Source organism: Oncorhynchus masou, unplaced genomic scaffold, assembly GCF_036934945.1.
Source record: "Oncorhynchus masou masou isolate Uvic2021 unplaced genomic scaffold, UVic_Omas_1.1 unplaced_scaffold_1164, whole genome shotgun sequence".
Taxonomy (NCBI): domain Eukaryota; kingdom Metazoa; phylum Chordata; class Actinopteri; order Salmoniformes; family Salmonidae; genus Oncorhynchus; species Oncorhynchus masou.
Window position 1 is genome coordinate 90,147 of NW_027001400.1, and position 8,458 is coordinate 98,604.

The following is an 8,458-nucleotide window of genomic DNA, read 5'->3' on the forward strand; positions in this document are numbered from 1 at the left end:
GCCTGTAAACAAATTTGTGCACAACAAATCAAATGTTATTTGTCACATGCACTGAATGCAACAGGTGTAGACCTTACAATGAAATGCTTACTTACAAGCCCCTAACCAACAATTCAGTTAAAAATAATAAGAAGAAATAAGAATAAGAAATAGAAGTAACAAGTTATTAAAGAGCAGCAATACATTAATAATAGCGGGGCTATATACATGGGGTACCGGTACAGAGTCAACGTGCGGGGGCACCGGTGTCGAGGTAATTGAGGTAATATGTACATGTAGTTAGAGTTATCAAAGTAACTATGCATAGATGATAACAGAGAAATCAAATAAAATTTTATTTGTCACATACACATGGTTAACAGATGTTAGTGCGAGTGTAGCGAAATGCTTGTGCTTCTAGTTCCGACAATGCAGTAATAACCAACAAGTAATCTAACTAACAATTCCAAAACTACTGTCTTATACACAAGTGTAAGGGGATAAAGAATATGTACATAAAGATATATGAATGAGTGATGGTACAGAGCAGCATAGGCAAGATACAGTAGATGGTATCGAGTACAGTATATACATATGAGATGAGTATGTAAACAAAGTGGCATAGTTAAAGTGGCTAGTGATACATGTATTACATAAAGATGCAGTGGATGATATAGAGTACAGTATATACGTATACATATGAGATGAATAATGTAGGGTATGTAAACATTATATTAGGTAGCATTGTTTAAAGTGGCTGGTGATATATTTTATAAAAATTGCGTAAAAGCAACACAGCTCATCAACCACAACACACCATCCCCACTGTCAAACATGGTGGTGGCAGCATCATGGTTTGGGCCTGCTTTTCTTCAGCAGGGACAGGGAAGATGGTTATAATTGATGGGATGGATGGAGCCAAATACAGGACCATTCTGGAAGAAAACCTGATGGAGCCTGCAAAAGACCTGAGACTGGGACGGAGATTAGTCTTCCAACAAGACAAAGATCCAAAACATAAAGCAAAATCTACAATGTAATGGTTCAAAAATAAACATATCCAGGTATTAGAATGGCCAAGTCAAAGTCCAGACTTGAATCCAATCGAGAATCTGTGGAAAGAACTGAAAACTGCTGTTCACAAATGCTCTCCATCCAACCTCACTGAGCTCGAGCTGTTTTGCAAGGAGGAATGGGAAAGAATCTCAGTCTCTCGATGTGCAAAACTGATAGAGACATACCCCAAGCGACTTACAGCTGTAATCACAGCAAAAGGTGGCGCTACAAAGTATTAATTTAAGGGGGCTGAATAATTTTGCACGCCCAATTTTTCAGTTTTTGATTTGTTAAAAAAGTTTGAAATATCCAATAAATGTCGTTCCACTTCATGATTGTGTCCCACTTGTTGATTCTTCACAAAAAAATACAGTTTTATAACTTTATGTTTGAAGCCTGAAATGTGGAAAAAGGTCGCAAAGTTCAAGGGGGCCGAATACTTTCGCAAGGCACTGTATATATATTTATTTTTTTACATTGTTTGCAAACTGATATGGGACACATATTAATGCCAAAATAATATGCAAAACAATGTGTGGGGCGGCAACCCCTCATGTAAATGAGAACTTGTTCTCAACTGGCCTACCTGGTTAAATAAAGGTGAAATAAAATACATAAAATAAAATTGGCCTTGTGGTGAAATCCCTGAGCGGTTTCCTTCCTCTCCGGAAACCAAGTTAGGAAGGACCCCTGTACTTTTGTAGTGACTGGGTGTATTGATACACCATCCAAAGTGTAATTAATAACGTCACCAGGCTCAAAGGGATATTCAATGTCTGCTTTTATTATTTTTTTACCCATCTACCTTCTTTGTGATGAAATTGGAAAACCTCCCGGATCTTTGTGGATGAATCTATGTTTGAAATTCAGTGTTCGACTGAGGGACTTTACTGATAATTGTATGTGTGGCTGTACCTGTGCGCTCCAGCAGGTAGATTTCACTGGTCACCATAGCAACACCTACCCATAGCACGCGCTCCTGCAGGTAGATTTCACTGGTCACCATAGCAACACCTACCCATAGCATGCGCTCCAGCAGGTAGATTTCACTGGTCACCATAGCAACACCTACCCATAGCATGCGCTCCAGCAGGTAGATTTCACTGGTCACCATAGCAACACCTACCCATAGCATGCGCTCCAGCAGGTAGATTTCACTGGTCACCATAGCAACACCTACCCATAGCATGCGCTCCAGCAGGTAGATTTCACTGGTCACCATAGCAACACCTACCCATAGCATGCGCTCCAGCAGGTAGATTTCACTGGTCACCATAGCAACACCTACCCATAGCATGCGCTCCAGCAGGTAGATTTCACTGGTCACCATAGCAACACCTATCCATAGCATGCGTTCCAGCAGGTAGATTTCACTGGTCACCATAGCAACACCTACCCATAGCATGCGCTCCAGCAGGTAGATTTCACTGGTCAACATAGCAACACCTATCCATAGCATGCGTTCCAGCAGGTAGATTTCACTGGTCATCCCCAAAGCCAGTTCCTCTTTTTGCCGCCTTTCCTTCCAGTTCTCTGCTGCCAATGACTGGAACGAACTGCAAAAATCACTGAAGCTGGAGACTCATATCTCCCTCACTAGCTTTAAGCACCAGCTGTCAGAGAAGCTCACAGATCACTGCACCTGTACGTAGCCCATCTGTAAATAGCCCATCCAACTACCTCATCCCCATACTGTTATTTATTTGATTTATTTTGCTCCTTTGCACCCCAGTATCTCTACTTGCACACTCATCTTCTGCACATCTACCATTCCAGTGTTTAATTGCTATATTGTAATTACTTCGCCACTATGACCTATTTATTGCCTTACCTCTCTTATCCTAACTCATTTGCACACACTGTATATAGACTTTTTCTACTGTATTATTGACTGTATGTTTGTTTATTCCATGTGTAACTCTGTGTTGTTGTTTGTGTCGCACTGCTTTGCTTTATCTTGGCGAGGTCGCAGTTGTAAATGAGAATTTGTTCTCAACTGGCCTCCCTGGTTAAATAAAAGATGGGGGAAAAAATGTGTTCTATGTGTTGTGTGTGTTCTATGTGTTGTGTGTGTTCTATGTGTTGTGTGTGCTCTATGTGTTGTGTGTGTTCTATGTGTTGTGTGTGTTCTGTGTGTTGTGTGTGTTGTGTGTGTTCTGTGTGTTGTGTGTGTTCTGTGTGTTGTGTGTGTTGTGTGTGTTGTGTGTGTTCTATGTGTTCTGTGTGTTCTATGTGTTCTGTGTGTTCTGTGTGTTCTATGTGTTCTGTGTGTTCTGTGTGTTCTATGTGTTCTGTGTGTTCTATGTGTTCTATGTGTTCTATGTGTTCTGTGTGTTCTGTGTGTTCTATGTGTGTTCTATGTGTTGTGTGTGTTCTGTGTGTTGTGTGTGTTCTATGTGTTGTGTGTGTTCTATGTGTTGTGTGTGTTCTATGTGTTGTGTGTGTTCTATGTGTTGTGTGTGTTCTATGTGTTGTGTGTGTTCTATGTGTTCTGTGTGTTCTATGTGTTCTGTGTGTTATATATACCTGGTTAAATAAAGGTGAAATATATATATATATATTTTAAATAAATAAATAACAGCCTTTATTATTACCACCAACTGTCTGATTCAGGACATGTGGTTGGAATGTTGCCTTTCAGTTTCTTTTCAAATGATGAAGAGGACAGAATCAAGATGAGGAAGGATCATTTTGATCTGGATAAAAAAATAAATAATAATAATAATAATATATATAGATATATAATATAAAGCTTGCCTCAGGTTATTTAATTTACACAATAATGCAGGTGAATTTGTGAATTATCATGAATAACACAAGGGCTGTTGTTAGTGTGTTATTCACCATAATCCACAGGTTTGAGTGCCTTACTGCATTTATAAAACATTTTTAAAAGTTTACCTACATGTTTTCATTAAAAACACGATTTTAATGAGTAGGAGAGATAACAGGCAATTGTACTTTTTTTTGGTGTCTTTTACTCAATTTCTCAGAAACACTTGAACGAGGGAAAGTCATTGTTTTATATAACAAACGTACATCTGTCTCATAAACATTCCTACCATTTATAGGTTTGTGCATAAAACAGTCAGATCACAATATTGATATCAGTCCGAGAAGTCTGGACTTTTCATTTGCCCCCACACCCCTGTGCCAGGGCCAATTGTAACAGTCGCTGTGGGGGTGAAATGTAACACCAAACATGTTTAACTAAATACATTTACGTCAAAACCATTCATGTTTATGAATTATCATAGACATATGTAATGATTTTGCTAGAAATGTACGTAGCCAATATTTACAGTAACAGCCCTGTTTTTGCATTGCCATTCAGATCCTCTCACAAACATCTGTCTGACGGCCATCACGGTGCCCATATCTGTTTAGAACTTGTTTGGATTCTACACAACCCCGAGGCTGGTTAAAGTTATTATATGATCATTCAACTTGTCTGGCTTCTACATGACCCCAAGGCTGGTTAAAGTTATTATATGATCATTTAACTCGTCTGGCTTCTACAGGACCCCAAGGCTGGTTAAAGTGAGTATATGATCATTTAACTTGTCTGGCTTCTACAGGACCCCAAGGCTGGTTAAAGTGAGTATATGATCGTTCAACTTGTTTGGCTTCTACAGGACCCCAAGGCTGGTTAAAGTGAGTATATGATCATTTAACTCGTCTGGCTTCTACAGGACCCCAAGGCTGGTTAAAGTGAGTATATGATCATTTAACTTGTCTGGCTTCTACAGGACCCCAAGGCTGGTTAAAGTGAGTATATGATCGTTCAACTTGTTTGGCTTCTACAGGACCCCAAGGCTGGTTAAAGTGAGTATATGATCGTTCAACTTGTTTGGCTGCTACAGGACCCCAAGGCTGGTTAAAGTGAGTATATGATCGTTTAACTTGTCTGGCTTCTACAGGACCCCAAGGCTGGTTAAAGTGAGTATATGATCGTTCAACTTGTTTGGCTTCTACAGGACCCCAAGGCTGGTTAAAGTGAGTATATGATCGTTCAACTTGTTTGGCTGCTACAGGACCCCAAGGCTGGTTAAAGTGAGTATATGATCGTTTAACTTGTCTGGCTTCTACAGGACCCCAAGGCTGGTTAAAGTGAGTATATGTTCGTTTATCTTGTTAAGCTTCAACATGACCCCAAGGCTGGTTAGCCTTATTATATGATCATTCAACTTGTTTGGCTTCTACATGACCCCCAGGCTGGTTAGAGTGAGTATATGATCGATCAACTTGTTTGGCTGCTACAGGACCCCAAGGCTGGTTAACGTTATTATATGATCGTTTAATTGTTACGATTCTACACGACCCCAAGGCTAGTTAAAGTTAGTATATGATCATTCGTGTATAATTTATACTATTCTAAAGTTAAAATCACTAGTTGTTTTCATAATTTGGCTGCTTGACTTAGGGCAATGTTACCACTGCGTTGGGGGCAACGTCGTAACCATCACGGCTGTCATGACAACACCTCTTGTGCCTAGCAGGACACAACAATAGTGGAACATGTCAATCATGTTTATGTAACAGAATAACTTTGGTCCTCCCCACCAGGGACCCTCTGCACACAGCAACAACAGTTACCCACGAAGCATCGTTACCCACCACAAGGGGAACCACTCCTTCAAGGTCTCAGAGCAAGTGACGTCACCGATTGAAACGCTATTAGCGCGCACCACCGCAAACGAGCTTGCCATTTCCCATTCGTTACATTTAGTCAATATAGGGCAGCAAATTGCAGACTTTCATTAGTCACTGTAGAAATATTTATACAAATGCCCTCTGTTGGAAACCATATAGTTGACTAGAACTATGGGGTTGTCCTCTCTAGACGCTTTTTTTTACAGGAATGGGGGACGGATTGTTGATATTGATTCTATGAATTGTGTATGTGTAGGTAATATAATGGGAAGACTTTTAATTCATTAACGTTTGGTTGGTTGACCCCACTCTTTGTACCTTTAACAATTCCTACAATACAAAACAACATAGTCAAGTGTAGAATCACATGAAATCAGAGATTAGTTCAACAACTACAGAATTTGTGGCCCTATTGGTAAGATGGTACTTACTGATGTTAATCGGATTTCCATTCTTCTCTAATTCTCCCACTTCCTCATCCAATGTGACAGTAATCTCCCCTTCTTTCTTAACTCTAAACACTTCTTCCACTGTGACCGTCAACTCCCCCTCCTCCTCTTTCACTCCAAACACTGCAGCCTGCTGCTCCTCCTTCACTCTGAAAGCTTCTTCCTCTTCTTTCACTGTAACGTCTTTCTCTTCTTGTTTAACTGTAACAGTCTCATCCTCCTCTCCCTCTTCCTCTTTCACGAGAGCTTCTTTCTCCGTCCAGCAGACCGCCTCTTCCTCAGCAGGAGAGTAGCTTAGTGAACTCATGGTCAAGGATGTTAGCTGGTTAGCATTAATGATTAGCCAAGTGCTACTTCTGATTTAACCAGTCAGCTAGCTGACTACTAGCAGCGTAAAATGAAATTAAATGCGGCAACCAGCTATACGACAGACTTGTGTTTCAAACACAGTGGCTCAAGAAATGTTGTGTTTCAGCTGTTAGCTAGCAAGCTACCGAGGTGGATGACTAGCTGTTGTTGTTGAAGACGCGTCCTGTCCACTAGATTATACGTCACGATGGTAGCTTCACCTGAAATACACACATCGCCATCTGCTGACTGGAGTGGATAAGGCAGTTGAGAGAATAAAAAAATGTGTTTATTTTTTTGTTTATTTTTATTAAATAGTAATATTATATTGCGACATACAAAGAGAAGTATGGTGGCGTATGCCGTCACTCCAATAAAAAAATATATATTAAAAACAATTAATTGTATTTTTATACCTTTATTTCAACAAGGAACACAGCCTGAGACCAAGGTCTCTTTTACAGCTGGGCCCTGCTTATACATGTTTAAACATACAGTTTAGGTACAACGATTAAGAAACTACACAAGACAAACAAAACGATCACAGACAACACACAAAAAATACAGCAACAGATTTAATTTACACACAGGTTATTCCCCTCACAGGTTATTCCCCTCACAGGTTATTCCCCTAACAGGTTAGTCCCCTAACAGGTTATTCCCCTAACAGGTTATTCTACTAACAGGTTAGTCCCCTAACAGGTTATTCCCCTAACAGGTTATTCCCCTAACAGGTTATTCCACTAACAGGTTATTCTACTAACAGGTTATTCCACTAACAGGTTATTCTACTAACAGGTTATTCCCCTAACAGGTTATTCTACTAACAGGTTAGTCCACTAACAGGTTATTCCACTAACAGGTTATTCCCCTAACAGGTTATTCCACTAACAGGTTATTCCCCTAACAGGTTATTCTACTAACAGGTTAGTCCCCTAACAGGTTATTCCCCTAACAGGTTATTCCACTAACAGGTTATTCCCCTAACAGGTTATTCTACTAACAGGTTAGTCCCCTAACAGGTTATTCTACTAACAGGTTATTCCCCTAACAGGTTATTCTACTAACAGGTTAGTCCCCTAACAGGTTATTCCCCTAACAGGTTATTCTACTAACAGGTTATTCCCCTAACAGGTTATTCTACTAACAGGTTATTCCCCTAACAGGTTATTCTACTAACAGGTTAGTCCCCTAACAGGTTATTCTACTAACAGGTTATTCCCCTAACAGGTTATTCTACTAACAGGTTATTCCCCTAACAGGTTATTCCCCTAACAGGTTATTCCCCTAACAGGTTATTCTACTAACAGGTTATTCCCCTAACAGGTTATTCTACTAACAGGTTATTCCCCTAACAGGTTATTCTACTAACAGGTTATTCCCCTAACAGGTTATTCTACTAACAGGTTATTCCCCTAACAGGTTATTCTACTAACAGGTTATTCCCCTAACAGGTTATTCTACTAACAGGTTATTCCCCTAACAGGTTATTCTACTAACAGGTTAGTCCCCTAACAGGTTATTCCCCTAACAGGTTATTCCACTAACAGGTTATTCCCCTAACAGGTTATTCTACTAACAGGTTAGTCCCCTAACAGGTTATTCTACTAACAGGTTATTCCCCTAACAGGTTATTCTACTAACAGGTTAGTCCCCTAACAGGTTATTCTACTAACAGGTTAGTCCCCTAACAGGTTATTCTACTAACAGGTTATTCCCCTAACAGGTTATTCTACTAACAGGTTAGTCCCCTAACAGGTTATTCTACTAACAGGTTAGTCCCCTAACAGGTTATTCTACTAACAGGTTATTCCCCTAACAGGTTATTCTACTAACAGGTTATTCCCCTAACAGGTTATTCTACTAACAGGTTATTCCCCTAACAGGTTATTCTACTAACAGGTTAGTCCCCTAACAGGTTATTCTACTAACAGGTTATTCCCCTAACAGGTTATTCTACTAACAGGTTATTC

The 8,458-nt window shown here is 39.9% G+C and overlaps 1 long non-coding RNA gene across 1 annotated transcript; it reads right to left on the reverse strand.

Moving 5' to 3' along the window:
• Window positions 1-313: 313 nt before the first annotated feature.
• On the reverse strand, window positions 314-6,189 carry LOC135529428 (uncharacterized). The gene is made up of 2 exons (XR_010453699.1): window positions 6,120-6,189; window positions 314-953 (listed from the first exon to the last, which is right to left on the reverse strand). It is a non-coding gene; the product is annotated as an uncharacterized LOC135529428 (long non-coding RNA).
• Window positions 6,190-8,458: the final 2,269 nt, after the last annotated feature.